The 18766-nt window shown below is 40.8% G+C and overlaps 1 protein-coding gene across 5 annotated transcripts in view; it reads right to left on the bottom strand.

Annotated features, from left to right (window-relative positions):
• Positions 1–18766, bottom strand: part of LOC111586178 (beta-1,3-galactosyltransferase 1-like) — a 155964-nt gene that overhangs the window by 90656 nt on the left and 46542 nt on the right. Inside the window, exon 1 of one of the 5 annotated variants that reach the window (XM_055008616.1) lies at positions 17557–17690. The exons of the other annotated variants lie outside the window; for them this stretch is intronic. The gene's annotated coding sequence lies outside the window, so the exon portion shown is untranslated. Of the gene's footprint in view, positions 1–17556; positions 17691–18766 lie in introns of those variants that run through there. 5 annotated transcript variants of the gene reach the window in all.

Genomic DNA, 18766 nt, shown 5'->3' with positions numbered 1-18766 from the left:
CGTATTTGTCTGCTCCGGTTGCCAACTAGTTCCCGCGTGAAATTTGTTTTAACGTCGGAATGATGGAAGAAGACTTTCTAAATGTCAGGAAAATTCTTCAGTGGAGTCCTGTCTTCTCCAAATGAATAGTCAGTCGTCTCTCAAGTCAAAGCAAAGTTTGACTTGCAGTAAGGAATCAACCTGAACAGAACACAGTCTGAGGTGAGAAACAGCGTAGCTTTTATGACTTACACATCTTGGCCTTGGTTCCTTTTTACAGCGCTTCAAGGAAAATTACTGAGCAGAGTTTCGCATGAGTTACACACCACACAGTTAGATATTATTACAACAAATAAGAATATCTAATCATAAAGTACAATAATTTTCACAACATTTAATAAAGTTATGGGAGATGATGACGTAACCATGAAACGCTGTCACTCGAGGACGTTGTAAACCGAGGACCTGGTGTAAATGTATTTTAAATCCTTGAATGCTCCTTACAGGCATGGCAACAGCAAATTTTGATTTCAGCTGAAAATGTTCGGTATACAATCTTCGGGGGGGTCCAGGGGGGCGCAGCCGAGAGGCTCAAAATTCCAACACGAACATGCCGCCATGAATTGTAACAAAAGAATGCATCGAGCAATTTGATTGGTCCAATCGTTGGCAGCTAACCAATTTCGACCAATCGCAAAGGCTTTTACAATGCAGCAGGAGCTAGACTGGTTCTCTTTGTCTGTTACGCTGCGGGAGAAACGCCGAGCGCTTCTCAAAAACCAGGAGCAAGAGTAACAAAAACATACCTCACCCCCCCTAAAATTTTCTTAATGGATTTGGACGATTCACAGAAATGATCAATTTGAAAATTAAAACGGCGGATTTCCGCGGAACGGCGGAAAATTGCCATGCCTGTCCTTATTTGTGACAACTCTGTATTTTATGATAACTAATTATTTCTTCATCTCAAATAAACACAAGGTCATTTCTTCTTTGTTAATGAGAGACCTGGAGTGCCACGCTATCAGAGTGTGACCTACAGTTGAACCTTAATAAACTCTGAATACATGTGTGTGTGTGTGTGTGTGTTGATTTTGTGGTTCTCTAAAATGCTGCACTTCTTCTGTACTCTTCATCATCATGGATCTTGTGTAAATGTGGACTATTACTGTCGTATGACTCATGTATGAGGGTGATTCATCACTAATTTACGTTAATAACGTTACCAGAATGGAAGCTCTTCTGCTAATCAACTTCCTTCTCGTCGTTGTAAAACAGGAAACATCATAATTGACCAACGTATGAATCATAGCACTCAGGAATACAAGAATGGAAGCATTCTGTGAGGGAGGAGGAATTAGTGAAGTGGTTTCCTTCTCTCTCGATCACAATAAACGGAAATAAACAGCGTCTCTCAGTCTCCACACCTCAGCTGCTTTCATCTGTTTTCTTATCCTCACTGCTCATCTTCTTACTAATAGAAGTGATGATGATTTAAAGCTAAATCAAATGCTTTATAAATTTTGTTTCTGGCAACAAAAAAGCAAAAATATTGAGCAGCACACAGCATGTCACAAAGCAGAGATGGCATCTTGACAACCGCAGCAACTGGTTTGGGCTGAAAACGTCACATCAAGGAGGAAGAATTATTGATCAACACATCAGACTGTACTTCAATCATGGCCCAAGACAGGCAGAGATTTTACTGTGTCTTCCTGCTCCAGATAACATCCAGATCAGCCGTCATTTAAGGCGGCTGCAGCTTCACAGGCGAGCACACTTCAGTGACACCGCTGAGGCTGTTGTCAGTCCAGACAGTGATCCAGGCTGAAATCAGGTGCGATCAAACAAACCAGATGCTCATTTTCAAGTTCTCCATAGTTTTCGATAGATAGCGAGATAAATCGATGACAGAACGAGCTTTGTTTTCCTGAGATAATGAAATATTTAGCTTGCGAAGTTGAGATCACTGCACCGAAACGAACAAATTGCAAGCACAGCTATTATCAGTTTCTGTAATATTTAAACATAAACTCTTTCATTTAAAACAAAAACTGCTGCACATACAATGTGCCAATACCCTCAGAGGGTGTTGAGGACAAACAAAAACGTAAGAATTAGTTTTTATTGGCTCTATAGCTTGACATAAGCTTGACAGATGGTTGGATTTTAGTGCTTAAAAGGCAAATATGAAGTTCAACTAAATAATGTAAACTGTGAATATTCTGTTTCCTGACATGGAGGACTTATATCTGGTGCACTCCAGGACTCCTGATCTTTACTGAGCGTCAGGAGGATGATCAATGATTAATCTATAGAGCACATATTTAAACAGACTTCACAATGAGCTTCACAATTCAGTATTAAACGAAAAGATCATTAAGAGGGAAGCAAAGGCTCAAAGGCCAATGAAAAGATGAAGATTCATCATTCAAGAGTAATTAAAGAAGTTAAATCGGTTTACAAAGAGGGACATTCTACAGAACGACATACTACCGTTCAAAAGTTTAGGGTCACTTAGAAATGTCCTTGTTTTTGAAAGAAAAGCAGTTTTTCTCAATGAAGATAACATTAAATGAATGATAAATCGAGTGTAGACATAGTTAATGTGGTAAATGACTATTGTAGCTGGAAATGTTTCATGGAATATCTCCATAGGGGTACAGAGGAACATTTCCAGCAACCATCACTCCTGTGTTCTAATGCTACATTGTGTTAGCTAATGGTGTTGAAAGGTTCATTGATGATTAGAAAACCCTTGTGCAGTTCTGTTAGCACATGAATAAAAGTGACAGTTTTCATGGAAAACATGAAGTTGGGTTGACTGGGTGAGCCCAATCTTCTGAATGGTAGTGTTTAGACTGCAAAAAACACAACTAAGATGGCAAACAATCTGCCCAGACAAATGAAAAGTAAAACCTTGTCCACAAGACAAGTGGCTAAAGAATCTGTCAACTATCTTCCCTCAACATTTCCTGTCTGAACATCGCTTCCAGGTTGCAGCAGACTGTCTAAATGTTCTCTCCAATCACATTTGGCTCTTCACACATGGTTCACCATCCAAGAACACAGCTTTTGATTGGAGGAAGAGTCAACAAAGGTGCCGGCGCTATTTTTTACCAAAGCAATAAACTGTAGTTTGTGGAGTCGATGTCGGACAAAAAGACACAATTATTCGTTTTGTCAGATTTGAAAATGTTCAAAAACATAGAGGCTCTTTGATGCATTACAGTGTTTCCTCTAAGATTTTTTCCTGCAGTGGCTTGTTACCGGAGTGTTAGTGAACTGGAAAGCTCTTTGATTTGCACTAACATGTAGCAATGTGTTAATAAAGTTTGATTCACTGATTGATTTGATTGCATTTGGCTGAACTTCCAGGATGCAATATAAATGAAGTACATTAAAAACAACTTTCGCACTGCTTTTATCCGGGGGTTAAGCGACAGTATAAGCCTGTTACATTACAAATGCATGCAGCTTTCAGGGACAGCGCACAGAAAATAAATTATACGGTATTATATTATATTGTAGCTGCAGGAGGCTGAGCCCCCAGACTGCTGAGAGGAATATCCAGAGATAGAGCTGCAGGTAAAAGGATTACTCTGTCCTCTTTGGTTTTGTTATAGCTCTACAGCTTCTCTGTGCTCATCGTCTTTGACTTCTCATTGAAGTCCTTCCCCCTCCTTCCCCACCTCTTCGCCCCTGTCAAAGGAAAGCAGAGACAAGTCCTTGATGAGCACACCTTTGATCTCCGTGAGACGCCTCTGCTCCTCCTCCTTTCTTTCTCCCATCATCCTCCCTCTCCTCTCTGCCAGGGAGCTGTCAGACTTCTGAAGGCTCGGTCTGTCCACTCCGCTCTCTCATCCCACCACATCTTCTGGCTCTTTCATCCTCAAGCCCAGCGCTTCATGAAGCGCCAGAACAACCTCGCCAACACCCAAAGTCTAGTCTAAGTGAAGGAGCTGCCACCTCCCTCCCCTCAGAACCTGCAGCTAGTCAGAGCAGGCTTTTTCTCGCAGCCATTAGTCGGCATCGAGGGTCTCATTCCTCACTGTTAACAGGTAACTGTTGCAATCACTCCACCGAGGCAGTGGAAGTGTAGCGTATGAGCGCTTAGAACAGCGTGTCGAATCCTTTTTAGTTCAGGGGCCAAATTCAGCCCAGTTTGTTCTCAAGTGACCAGTAAAATCACAGCTTAATAACCTATAAATAACCACAACTCCTAATTTTTCCTTTGTTTTAGTGCAAAAAAGTACATTCTGAAAAAAATCACATTTTAGGAATTATCTTTTTACAAATCATCATGAACAACCTGAAATTTCTATAGCAAATTCAGTTCAATTTCAACAATATTATGCCTCAGTGTCAACCAAAAATGACAAAAAAGGAACAAAATGACAAAAAATAGACAGAAAACCCAAGCGAGACAAAAAGGACACACAAAACGACAAAAACATGACAGACGACAAAAGTCAGACAAAAAACGGACAAAAAATTCCAAAAATTAGACACAAAATGAGACAAACGACACAAAACAAAATAAAGAGACAAAAAGTTAGACAAAACAGTCAAAGCGACAAAAAATGAGACATGATTAAAAAAGGAAAAAAACAAGACAAAATATTACAAAAACAAGACACAAAGTGAACAATCTAGTATTTTACTTTATGATTTAAACAACTTGTCATGGTCTAGAAATTATGTAAAATGTATAGTTTTACTAATTTACAATCTGCAGTTAATGTCTTCTCTGGAATTTTTACACTTTGAGGGCCGGATTGAACCCTCTGGAGGACCGGATTGGACCTACTGGAGGACCGCTTTTGGCCCGCGGGCCGCATGTTTGACGTTCCTGACGTAGAACAAGAAGGCGCGATGAGCAATCCTGATCTGGTTCTCCCATTAAATCTGCATAACAACGAGGTTAACACATCCTTTCTGTGTATTTATTAAACTGTCAGAGCTGGAATGGCCAATCAATTCAGGGCCAGAGGGGCTTTTCAATCACAGCTGAGCTATGATTTGATGATTTGGTCTTGTTACTCACACCATAGACTCCGAGCTCCTTGTTTATCGTCACTCTGCAGAACTCCAAGCAGTTTTCACTTTAGAAAAACAGCTGGGCTTGGAGCTCCCATTGTGGGATTTGCATGTGTCATCTCCACAGCCCAGCATTTGTTATCTTCCCATGAAGAGATCCAGCGACTGGGCCGTGCTTCAACAGCGCAATGAGCCGAGCCCCACTCCACTCCCTGGTGCTATTACATATTCAATTAAATTCCAAGTCTCCTTGCTGGTAATAGTGATGAATATGCAGGGTGTTAATTTCTTTGTGTCACAGTCTCAGATGAAGCAGACATCGGGGGTTGACAAAGCGTGCGAGCTGATTGGATCCCTCTTTGCCGCGGGACAGACTGGTGGAGGTTAATGCTTTGAAAGGAAGGACAAATGAGACGTTCCTCGGCTCCAGCACAACTGGAACACTTTGCATAATCGCCACGGGTCACAGAGAAATCACACACATAAGAGCAGAGATGCTCTCCAAGAAAGATGCGTGAAATAATCATTTGCAGCCACTGCGAGATACAAAGAGTCCCTGCACACCGTCTATAGCATCATCACCAAAAATTGTGGCTCATTTTTTTATACTCCTGCACTATTGCAGATTCAGAAGATAAAGATGGATCAACCCAGATACAGTCGGGTTAGTGCAGGGACACCACGACCGTGTTTTTATGTAGTTTGTTCACAAAAAGTCCTTTGGGTCAATCTAGAATTACGACACTTTTTAAGTCCATGTGATAAATCTGCATACATTTTTATTAAAAGTAAAAAAACTAATGTCTTTTATGTTCATTATGATAATTATTTATGATGGAAACAATCATTTATTCATAAAAAATGACTGGATATCACTAAAATGTCAACTAAATAACCGTCTGAATTTAGTAACAACCACCTTCTAATTAGCTAAACAATAATAAAATGAGATTATTCAAACAATGCTTTGTGTTCTATTAAGTTGAGATGACTTGAATATTGTCCAAAATGACTCTAAAATTGTTCAGAATGACTTGAAAATGATCCATAATTACAGAAAATTAGTCCAGAATGATATGAAATTTGTCCTAAATGACTCAAAAATGATCCCAAAGACATAAAAAATATCCAAAACGACGAGAAAAGATCCAAGCTGATATTAAACCTTGCTTAAATTGACTCAAAAACTGTTGAAAACTGTCCATTATTTTGGAAAATTTGTCCAGAATGACATGAAATTTGTCCTAAATGACTTGAAAATTATCCCAAAGACGCAAAAATGATCCAAAATGACGAGAAAAGATCCAAGCTGACATAAAACGTACTGAAAATGACAAGAAAACTGTCCAAAATGACTCACGAATCGTCCAAGTCAATGTATAATTGAGGGACTTTTGAAGTCCATGGGATATATCTTGCAAACATTTTTATTAAAAGTAAAAAAACTCATGTTTTCAACAGGTTTACTACAATATCTTTAGAAACAACATTCAATTTTACTCAATTGTATATATAATATTTGGAAGAATCTTTGTGTAAAAATGCCATGTGGTGTTCGGTTATAGGCGGCCATGTTGATTTTAGGACTGAAAACAACAAAAATGTCAACTATGATACAAAAAGTCCCCAGTTATATATTAACTCATCTGCTGGAAGGCGGAGGAGGATCCTACTGTGTTGGAATGATCGTCTAATTGGCTGGTAACATCCAAAATGGGTGATAATGTGCTTTTAGAGCAGGGGTGTCCAACATGTGGCCCGTGGGCCAAAAGCGGTCCTCCAGAGGGTCCAATCCGGTCCTCAAAGTGTAAAAATTCCAGAGAAGACATTAACTGCAGATTGTAAATTAGTAAAACTATAAATATGAAATCATTTCTAGACCATGACAAGTTGTTTGGATCATAAAGTAAAATACTAGATTGTTCATTGTTCTTTTGTCATTTTGTGCATCGTTTTTGTAATATTTTGTCTTGTTTTTCTTTTTGTCTGACTTTTAACGTTTTGCGTCTTTTATTGTCCGATTTTTGTAATTTGTCTCACGTTTTTGTTGTTTTGTGTCTCGTTTTTGTATATTTTGTCTTTTTTTGTTGTTTTTTTTGTCTTTTTTTGTCTGACTTGTCTTTCCTCTCATGTTTTTGTCATTTAGTTTCTTGTTTTTGTCGTTTTGTGTTTCCTTTTCTCTGTTATTTATAGGTTATTATGCTGTGATTTTACTGGTCCGGGTCACTTGAGATCAAATTGGGCTGAATGTGGAACCTGAACTAGAATGAGTTTGACACTCCTGTTTTAGTGCATATATGTCGCGCGATATTTGCTCTCCATAATGCGTTCTAACAGTGCGGCGATGGAAAATAAAATGTGTATTTCTTTGTACTAAATGTAATGACGGTTTCTTTCAGGTGTCTCAGTGGCTCCGCAAAGCTTAACAAAATTAAATTAGATTTAATGTGGACAAACAGAAAGATTGTCTAATCCAGTTATGTAAGCAGAAGTAACTTCATGGATTTATTCAATTCACAGAAAGAACATCTTTTTGAATAGTTGTCAATTACCCACAATTATTTATTTCTGAATGTATTCTTGAAATAATACTCAAATAGCTGACTGACCGTGACTCACACCTCGCCAAACAAAAGGAAGCAGCCAATGGTTGCCTTAGGAACCCTCACATCGGCGAGAGCAGCTTGCACTCTACATTAAAAGGATTTGTTCATTCCTCTTCCAAAGTTATCGCTTCTCTCGCAGCAAAGCCGTTACGAGTTCTGAGGCATCAATGCATTCAGATACGTGTAAAAACTGGAGTCGTGACCAACTAACAAAGTCGAGCAAACCTAAATTCCTTTTTTCCCCTGAATAACAATAGATCAAGCTCGGACCAGATAATAAACCAGAGTCTGCTTTAAATGTTATTGTGTTAGTGAGGCTGGGAGAAGTTCCTTTGACTTGAACAGATAATTTGTTCACAGGAGCAGAATGAATGCGTGCTCGGATTTTGTGCGCTGAACCATCATCCTGACATCTGAAGAGGCACTACGTCTGGTGAAAGAAATCACTAAATTACTTTGATTCAAAGTGTGATTCCATGTGCAGAAGGAGCAACACATGTCGGCCTTGATTACTGGAGCCATTTCAGCAACAAAAGCTGCTGTTAGAGCTGCATGGGGGCACTTAGCAATCGAGTGGATACGAAATCATGCAGGATTTTCTACTTGGCAGCCCACCAGCGTCCACTTTAAGTTTTTGACGGCCTTTACATAGGCTGCCAATACAATAAAATCTTAAATTTAACTTAAATATCCACCTACCTACCTTTGGTAGTCGTCCTTTCACACTTTAATGATCCTATAGTACGAGGCTGCTGAAGGTAGAATTCAGTGTTTAGTTTTAATTCAGTTTATATTGGAGTGTTTCCTTTTTACAGGCTGTCTGCAAAGATTGCTTCACCCATTTAAAGCATAAGAAAATGAAACAAAATGTGCATATTTCGGCTGTGAAAGGTTTGAGTAAATCATTTCAGAGCGAAAAGGGTTTCCTGACAAAGGGAATGATAGGAGAGCAGTTGAAACAGTAGGGAACATTTTTCTTCTGAGGCATTCTTTCCCCTTCATTCATAACTACTCTGCCAGGTGCAGCCGGTTTATCTCCCAGATTTCCCAATCCTCAGTCGGCCTCCTCCTCTCTCTTTCACAACCTCCGCTGTGAAAATCGATGCTAGTGGCAGAGCGTGGGAGGCAGCGGCTGCCAGAGCGGTGTCCACAGTCGCTGATGTCACCTCCACTGTACCCTGAGCCGGGAGCGATGCCAAAGTGCGACTTTTTACTGCTGATTCAGCCGGCATTCAGCCTGGCAACCACGGTGATGTGCATAGTGGGATGCCTCTAAAGGCGCTTTTCCACTAGCACCTACTCGGCTCGACTTGACTCAGTTTAGGTCGTTTTCCATTACAACTGAGTACCACCTCATTGTGGATGGAGTCACAAAACACTCTCCATCCTCCAACATGATCTTGAATAATGCAGCGGTGGAGTCGAGGCCACTCTCTCTCCCGTTGCTCGCCGGCTGGTGCATGTAAACGGCGTCCATTTGGCTAAACCACTTCCAACACCTCCAGTTTGAACCACTCTGGCCGTTTTGGTCCTTGATGGACCGATAGTCGCTTTTTTTCAGCTTCTCCTGACACTGCTTCATTGTCCTGCTGTACCTGTGGGTCCTTGCATTTATCTTTAGCAGACTAGACTACTGTAACGGTGTCTTTATAGGACCTCCCTAAAAAGTCCATCAGACGACTGCAGCTCATACAGAATGCTGCTGCTCCAGTCCTAACAAGGACCAGAAAAGTAGATCAGTCCAGTTCTTAGATCGCTACACTGGCTTCCTGTCTGCCAGAGAATAGATTTTAAAATCCTGCTGATGGATTATAAATCACTCAGTGGTTTATAGCTGACCTGCTGTCAGTTTACAAACCATGTGGACCTCTGAGATCTTCAGGTCCTGGTCTGCTTTTAGTCCCTAGACTTACAACTAAACATGATGAAGCAGCATTTACTCTTTATGCTCCACATATCTGGAACAAACTCCCTGAAAACTGTAGGTCTGCTCCAACTCTCACTTCGTTTAAATCATAGCTCAAGACTTTTCTGTTTGCCATTGCTCTCCTATTATAGCTCTTTTTAACTTACTTTAAATGCAAATTGTAATTTTATTTTTTAATGTATTTCTAATTTTCCTGTTCTTTTTTATGTTTTATTCTATTTATCATTTTAATTGTGCTTTTTATGCTTGTCTGAATGCTTCCAATGTTTTTCAATGTTTTAATGTAAAGCACATTGAGTTGCACTGGTGTATGAAATGTTCTATACAAATACAGCTGCCTTGCCTTGCCTCTGTATTCTTTGGTCCGCCACCAAAGACAGAAAAGTCTCGACCTCTTCATTCACCCACGGTACAGGTCTGGTGTGTCGTCACTCCCTGTCCAATCAGTGGCCTGCACTCTGTAGACGTCACATTATCGGCTCCACTCAGCTGGTGTGGAACCCTGGCCGAGTAGGTACTAAAATAGTAGCTGGTACCAGGTAGTCCGTCCTAATGGAAGCCTCACAAACCGAGTAGAGTCGAGCCGAGTACTTGCTAGCGCCATAAGTGTCATTAACTAGCATGGATGGGCGCTGGTCGTGGCAGGGCACTGTCACATGTTGTACCCGGTGCAACTCAAGAGACGGACAGAAAGAAAAATGTAGGAAATGGGTAGGAAACTGGTGAGACAAAAAGGGACGGATGGAGAGATGAGGGTCGGGTTTAAAGGAGGGATAAGTGTGAGGGCATACCAGGAGCAAAACTCAAGAGAGACTGAGAGTAAGAACCCACAACACAAGGTGAGAAAGCGAGCGGCAGAGTGGGAAGCAGACAGAAAGGCAGGCGAGTGAAGTCAGGCTGACTCACTCCCCGAGGCTCATTTGAAAATGCTCTTTCGTCTTCTGTTCTCTGTCTGCCAAGTCCACAAAAACACCACGTTGAGAAAGACCATCCTCCACAGGAGAAACAAATAATAGATTCAGAAAGAACAGCCGCTTTTTAGTTGTGAGGCGCCGTCCTGGACATTTTCTTTCTGTGCAGCAGCTTTGAGATGAACACTGACTGCGGGCTCACGGCGCTGGCTTAGAATTTATAAAGCTGTTGCTACTGGCTCTGCTGCACATCACAATGCCCAACTTTCATGTTACAGGATTAGGAGGGATCAGTTTTCTGGATCAATAGGATTATAGCTGCCGTTAACCCCTCCGAAATGAAAGAATCACAACCTACGGAAGAAACAAAAGGGATGTACAAATAAAAGTCTGCAGCGGGGTGGAAGGAGGACAGCTCTGTCAGTACTTTGCACAGCAATAACAAACACTTATCCCAAGCTGGAATAATCTGTACTTGGAAGCAGACAAAAACCAAACTGCCCAAGGCACAACATTAACAAAAACATGCTGGAAAAGAAAGATAGATTCCAAGAGCCCAAATAAAAAAATTGCTGAGTGTAATTGGCCCACCTTTCTTCGCTTTCTACCTCTAGACAGAAAGTACAATGTGCAACGAGAGCAATAATGGGCGACTTTTAGGAGCACCAGTCAATACCTCGCATCAAATCCACTTTGACCTGCTTCAGCCCATTACATCCACAAAGGCTGAAGCCCTTTAAGGCTTACAACTTGCAGGTAAATTACAGAGAAACACGCAGCGACTTGTAACCAACTGAATACAGAAGAAAGCAGGAATACAGTGGGTCCTCGGTTTACGACGTCCTCGACTTACGTCATTAAGTCACAACTGGTTACGTGGAACTAGCTGACGAGTGGAGTGGATGAATACGTCGTCACACGGCGCTATAAGATGGCTTTGTTTACACTCTCCAGTTGTACGCCACCTTGGATTGTGCTACATTCACTAACTTTTTGCCCTTCTTTATGGTTCCCATGCGCAAGTCAGACTCTTCTGATGCCAAAAAAAATGGTGATGGTAAAAGCTGCAGCTGTCCAACTAGTTCAACTCGTGCTTGCAAAATGAATTGTGAGTTGCAGCAAACTTGACTTCTTTACTGTGGCTCTTGATACACGTTACAAACAGAGTGAAAACTGCAACAAAAACAGAATAAAACAACATAAATACGTGTAAATAAATCCTTTTAACACAACCAGTCAGCCCAAAAATTAAGTTAATTACTGACAACATTGCCTCTGTGGAGTTTACGAAGTAGAGAGTCATGCATCCAGAAAAGCACATACATGTGTAAAAATAAACATCAAAATAGCGGACAGGAAGTGACAACTTATGACAACTTCAAAATAAAAGTACATCGATAATTCTGCTTTAAGGGCAACACACCATGGAAGTGAAATTAGATTTAATAAAACGCTCGGAACAGGAAGAAACACTGACAAACATCAGCATTATTAGATCAAATTGTAAAAACAGTGCAAGACATTCTGTTATCTTCTAGTAAAATGATTCATACATGCAAGAAAGCTGTTGGTATTCATGATTTTTATGAAGAACTGATCAATATCGTGATGCACGTAACGGCTTTGTTTACATTTTCTCCAGAGTTCCGATTTACAGCTAAAATCGTCTTACTTCAATCTGTAGGAACGGAACTCTACCATAAGCAGAGGACCTCCTGTATTGTTTACATGCAGTGACAAATTCTTTCTGTTGATTGGTCTATCAATGTGGAATATCTCCCCCATTTATTTAAAATTATTGATGCTTTCTGTTCTGTTTCTTGAGTTTTCACCAGACTAAACGTCTCCATGTGGACGGTATGTAAGCCATCCGAATACCAACAGAGAAACAGAACATTATTCTCGACCAGGTGTGTTTTGGACTATTTGATGTCTGAGTGTGTGTGTGTGTGTGTGTGTTTGCCTCGCTGAGCACTGCTCCCATCAGCCCCTCACTCTCAGCAACACCAGATGGATCCTCTGGAAATAGCCAGGGAGAAAATTAAGAACAACGGCTGTCAAATCAGTGAGCGAAGAGAGCAAGAAAAAAAAAAGAGAAGGAGTATGAGGAGAAGGAGGAGGGTGTTGAAAAAAAATCCTTCTGAATTCACACGATCGCAGCTCGCCCAGGTAAAGCTGGATTGACATTCAGCGAACGGCTTATTAGGAAATTTCATGGGAGTCTTGAAGTGATTATCCTGAACCTGTCAGCTGCAAACAGCATGTCAGAATGCCACCCAGGCATTCCCCTCCAGGTGGCTGACGCATAGCTGCAACTAAAACTGAACATGAGACTGATGGCTGACGAGGGAGTGGAGGAGCTGGGGGGGGTCTGGCAAGCACAGATGGATGCCAAATAATACACGTGCGAACACACATCAAGCACAATGAGCACGCAACAAGACCTAAGTGCACTCTGTTGAGGATGATTCCCCTCCATGCTCATGTGTCTCTGTCTGTACTCTGATTTGATGCTTACAGAGCGGCTAATAAGGGTGAATGAAGGAAAGTTTGTCATCCTGTCACCCGCCTTTCCCCCCTGATCTACCGTCGCTCCAACGTTTCATCACCACAGATCATAAATAATGTATTTCAATCGGTATTTGACAGGGAAACACCTTTCAGAGGTGATTCCAAAGTCTTTCACGAGCTGTCATCAGCTGCAGGTCAGCCGTCCTGTTCTTTGGTTGCTGACTGTCGAAGAAGACAGCTGCTATTTAAAATGAAGATAACAAGGAAAAGGAGGAAAGAAAGCATGGAGAAGTGAGGTGAAAAGAGCTGCAGCTGACAAACAGAAAGAACTGTCAATTAGAGCCGATAATTAACCATCAATTTGACCCTAACCCTGTGTTGACCAATCACCTGAGTCCAATTGTCTAGGTTTGGCAAGATGGGAGTGCCCAAAATATCCCTGGAAAGAGATCCTCTGTTGACATTATCTAATGAGTAAATGTTGTGATGCACCAGCAAAGGTTCTGTTCCTATTAACCTAGTTTTGGATGCTTAAAGATCAGTGAAAATCCCATTTTCTACCTTGTTAACGTGTCCATATAGTGCTGGTGCCATATGGTGGAAGACATGAGTTAAATCAGCAGCTAATACCATGGCTGAGCACTTCTACCTTGAAACTGCAGAGCTTTCTGTGTCACGATCTTTCTTTGGAATCAGCTTCCTGTTCACAAAAGTACAGCTGAAATAATCCAATATTAGAACTTGCATTGTGTTGTTTGAGTGGACATGTAGGTGAGCTGGTGTGCTCAAGCTGCTGTGGATGGAGGGAGACAGGATCCCAGTTCTACAATTCTACAATTCCATTTATCAGACGCTTTTATCCAAAGCGGCGTACATCTGAGAGTGGATACAACACAAGCAAGGATCTAGTCAGGAGAAAACAACCTGGATAAGAGCCATGAAACAAGTTAACCAGTGTTTGGATTCATTCTGTTTTGTTTACAGTCGACTGACAATTCCAGAGGCCAAGGTTGAAGGAGATATCAGTAATGGAGGCCTTGCACAGGTAGACTCGCAGGTCTTTGCCCAATTCAGTCGTCGCACAATGAGGGCTGACACAAGAGGTGGACGCTACAGCATAGGATGTGTGTATAAATACCAGGAAGTATTAGGACTGAACCTGTCACTTTCAGATTTTCAGCCAGGTAACAATAGAGAGAAGCACCCACCTATTGAAACTCAGAGAATGAAACCAGGACTACTACCTGACAAGTCCTAATCAAACACAAAAACCAAAGTTCCAAAAACACTTACCAACTAACTGCTATCTTTTATGTTCTAGATTTCAGCTTACTCTGATCTCCCATAGTACATCTGCACATTGTAGGGGAGGCAATGGTGTAGCGTTACATCAAAGCCATTTTCAGGCAGAAAAGGAGGATTTTAGTTGAAAAACTTCTACTAAAGTTTTTGATAGACAGAGATGAGATTCTTTGACAAAGGCAGACAGAAATCTACAACACAAGCTTCTGAGGAAAAAAGTTTTAACGCTACCATACATCGGGAACTAGATCTATCCCCTGGTAAGTTTCATTAAGTAAACTGTGTCCCTTTCCTGTTTCTACATAAAAACATCCAAAGTCACATCCATAAACAAACAGTTTTCTGGGCTGGTGTTCAAAAACTTGCTCAAAGTCCTGACCTCAATCCCATCCAACAGCTTTGGGATGAACTGGAACGCCAACTGTGAGCCGACCCTTTTCAGCCAGCATCAGTGTTGGATGTGATGCTCTTGTGAGTGAATGGGAGCAAACCCCTGCAGCCAGGTAATAAAATCTGGTGGAAAGCCTCAAACCAAATAGGTGGGGACTTTATAGCAGCAGATAAATGCGGATTCCTCTAGAATGAGACTTCAACAGTCATGTCTGGCGATGCAACGTTTGGGTGTTCAGCATGTAATCTAGATGAAACCACAAATAAAACCTACAAGTATACATTCCTGCATTCTGGAGGTTTTGAAAGTGTGAGATAAAGTCAATCCAACACAGGTAGCAATTATAATTCCAACATTTGTCTTGCACCTACGAGTCACTGACAGAATCTCATCACAAACAACTCAGAGTAAGCATCAAAAAACATTGAAAAATCAAATGCAGCCCTTGATTTTAAGGCATCTTGGTGGAAAACACATCTAACGTGGTGACGACTGACGTGAAAATCACAACTGCTTATAATAGGACTTTCATTTTCACTGTTCCTTACTCTTCAAGCATCAACTGATCACACAATAAAATGCAGCTGCAGTGACGGCATCTGTTTGCTGCTTCTGAACTCCAGAAAACATCGCGCATCAACATGTTTCCTGCTTATGCTTTGATAAAAGTTCCCATTTAGGCTTTTCGCGGCTTTAAAATTTCTACAAGAACGTACCTCCACATATCTGTGATCATACATGCCATAAGTTTTAAATTAGAACCCTGTTTGATTAAGCATTCTGTTAGGAATGCTGTTTATGTTCGTGTACACTTTCAAGGCCGGGTTGAAGTCGCCGTTGGGATTCTCCCGACTGCTAAATTTTGAGCTACTAAGTGCTGATCAGTGCACAAGCATAGTTGGAAATTCCACTTCAAGATCATTTATGTCATGCTCTAAGATGATGAACAGGAGTATTTTATTTAAATTATTTTTGATTAAACTCAAAAAATGAGTTTACTGTTATATTTCCCAATCAGCCATCATTGTCAGCCTGGATCATGACTGTTGGGGCAGTTGGGGTTGATGGTAAATATATTATTTCTATGCTAAAATGGTTAAATATCAATAAACATTACACAGGAGTGAAATGTAATGGTTGCTGGCATTGTTGTATATATAGATGGATATACACCAATCAGCCACAACATTATGACCACTGACAGGTAAATAACATTGATCATACTGGTTCTATGTGGTGTTCTGCTGGAAAATCTTGGATTTTGGCATCTGTGTTGATGAAACTTAGACACCCAAATAAACATTGTCCCAGAACAAACATACTCCTTCATGCAAATGGAAATCCCAAATGTTACTGGCCTACCCCCGCAGGAAACTGCACCCCAATACATTGCAAATCCATCAAACAATCGGGAACATCTTGGGGAACATGATATTTGCCCAGGACGTTGATTTGACCTCCAAAATTCCTAGACTCCATTCTTATCAAGCATCAATAAGATGCAGTAGAACAAGTTTGCTTCACCACTGTACAATCCAGAGCACCCACAGGTCCTCATAGCACACCCTGAGAGGTCCTCTGGTCCAGGCCCACTGGTTCAGAGCATTTTTGATCACATAAAGGAGATCAACACAATCTTAGGTAGGTGGTTGTAATGTTATGCCTGATCAGTATGTATTACATCTAATTTTTTCCATTTGCATATCAAAATCTCAAAAGATGGGATAAGATGGACCCCATTTACCAAGCCAAGGATGACCTCAAGCATTTCTCGATTTCAGACACCTGAAGTTCAAGAGGCAAATTCAGCATACCCAAGACACACTTTCATTATCTGGCTTCACGAGTCTGAACACATATAAAGCTGGTTGTCAACCCCATAAGTCCACCCAGGGTTTCAGAACCGGGGGTGTTGGTACCAGATCTCACAAGAAAAACAAACTACAACCCTAAACCAAGATGAGAAACGTAAAACTACACAACAGACTGAAGGCAACACAGCTGCTGCAGCCAAAGCAGGAAGGAAGGCTGGCAAAAAAATGAATAGCCAAGTTAACAGGCTTATCAATATCACAGAGCTATAATTAAAACACGAGTACATCTGACTGTAATTACAGCTGCAGTTTCCATTTAATGTGTTGCTTAGATGTAGACTCCTCCTGGCATGCGTAAGATGGTTGTAGAGGTATTCTGAGTGCAAGAAAAGAGTAAAAATAAAAACATCATTCAAACCGGCAGCTGCCTGCAAAGCTTCAGAGTTCAACAAGTAGAAGGCTTAAGTGGTTTATCAGGCTCTGCTTTAGGATTACATTGCCACATAAAGACCTACAGAACAATACAATTACTTTGAAAATTGCTTCTGGCCAACAGAAATAATAAAAGAAAGCAGGAAAGATTGAACAACCCTCCAATGAGAATCTATATTTCTCAGAAAATGGTGCTCTAAAAACTCTCACTGTCCTCAGAGACGCTCTTAAAACCCAGAGTTAAACCTGAAGTTACCTCCAATCCTGCTTCAGGCCTCTCCTATCTCCATGTTTACAGCCTTGAATATGCCATTTTTCTACTTTTAAAATAAATGACAATGTTGTTTCATGCATTTGTTTCTGTTCCTGTGACCCCAAAACCGAGGTGCAAACAAAAGCATCACTCCATTGAGCCGTGACCCCTCTGGTGTGTGAAACAACTCTAATAGAAAAGCTTGAAATCTGCAAATTACAGCATCTGGAGATGCACAGGCAATTTTAAATGCTTTTATGTACTCAGGACTCAGAGTGCTTTGGGATTTGATTTCTTGTTTGCATTTGTTGTGGTCCTTGACTCCAAACAGCACAATTGTGCACTCAGTGCGACTTTTTCAATTACGTTTTTAAAATTACCTTTACTTACCGAGTGCAAAGATGCACTCTGGGTTTCTCTTTTTTTCTCAGCTCAGCAAATTACTTCTCAGGGATGAAACAGAAGCATGTTTCCAGCTGTGCGGTGCAGAAATGACACTTGGAAAGAACTTTTCTGTCTTCTGCGCAGTTTGAACAGCAGGTTTCTCGTGGGTCATCACACTTGACGGTGATTCGAGCTCAACTCAGCCACCAAAGGAAAAAAAAAAGAGCAGGAAACAAGACAGGTGAGAGTGAATAGAAGGGTTTTTGTTTTCGTGGATCAGGTTTCAGGTCCACTGCACGTCAGCACTTTGTGTTTCTAATTAAGGACAGAAGAGACAACACAGCTGTCAGGATTGTTTTACACTTGCAACACAAGCTTGAAATGGGTTTTTAATCGGAAATTTCCCTCAACAGAAGCACTCTGTTGTAATGTGTGAGGCTTCTGAATTATTTAATTCAGGGGTGTCAAAGTCATCTTAGTCCAGGTTCCACATTCAGCCCAATTTCATCTCAAGTCGGCTGGACCAGTAAAATCACAGCATAATAACCTATAAATAACCAAAATGAATAAAACAAAACATAAAATGACAAAAATGAGGCAAAAAATACAAGCGAGACAAAAAAGGAAACACAAAATGACAAAAATGAGAAAGAAGACGATAAAAACGTGAGACAAGTGACAAAAAAAGACAAAAAAACAAGGCAAAACCTTACAAAAATGAGACACAAAATGACAAAAGTACAATGAACAATCTAGTATTTTACTTTATGATCAAAACAAAGCAAAGGTCTAGGAATTACTTTAAATTTATTGTCTTATAAATTGCAGTTAATGTCTTCTCTGTAATTTTTACACTTTACAAAGTCATCCCGTGGCCAGATTGGACCCTTTGGCGGGCCGCTTTTGGCCCATGGGCCACATGTTTGACACTCCTGATTCAATTTTTCATCCATGCTAATTGAGATCTTCAAACAAGCACTAAAACAGCTTTAATGTTCTATTTATGGTCTGATTCTGCATTTACATCGTTATTTACGTGCACACACACACACGCACACGCACACACACACACACACACACACACACACACACACACACACTCCTAAACCTGCTGCATTTGGTGGCAGCATTATAATTTACGAAGTTCAAAATATAGCATTATCCTGAAGAAATTCTCCTGGGTGCTCTCTGTCTCCTAAAACATCCTTCCTGATAG

This window comes from Amphiprion ocellaris, chromosome 24 (genome assembly GCF_022539595.1).
Source record: "Amphiprion ocellaris isolate individual 3 ecotype Okinawa chromosome 24, ASM2253959v1, whole genome shotgun sequence".
Classification (NCBI taxonomy): Eukaryota; Metazoa; Chordata; class Actinopteri; family Pomacentridae; genus Amphiprion; species Amphiprion ocellaris.
The sequence above is the reverse complement of the archived record's forward strand: the minus strand, read 5'-3'. Positions and strand labels throughout refer to the sequence as shown.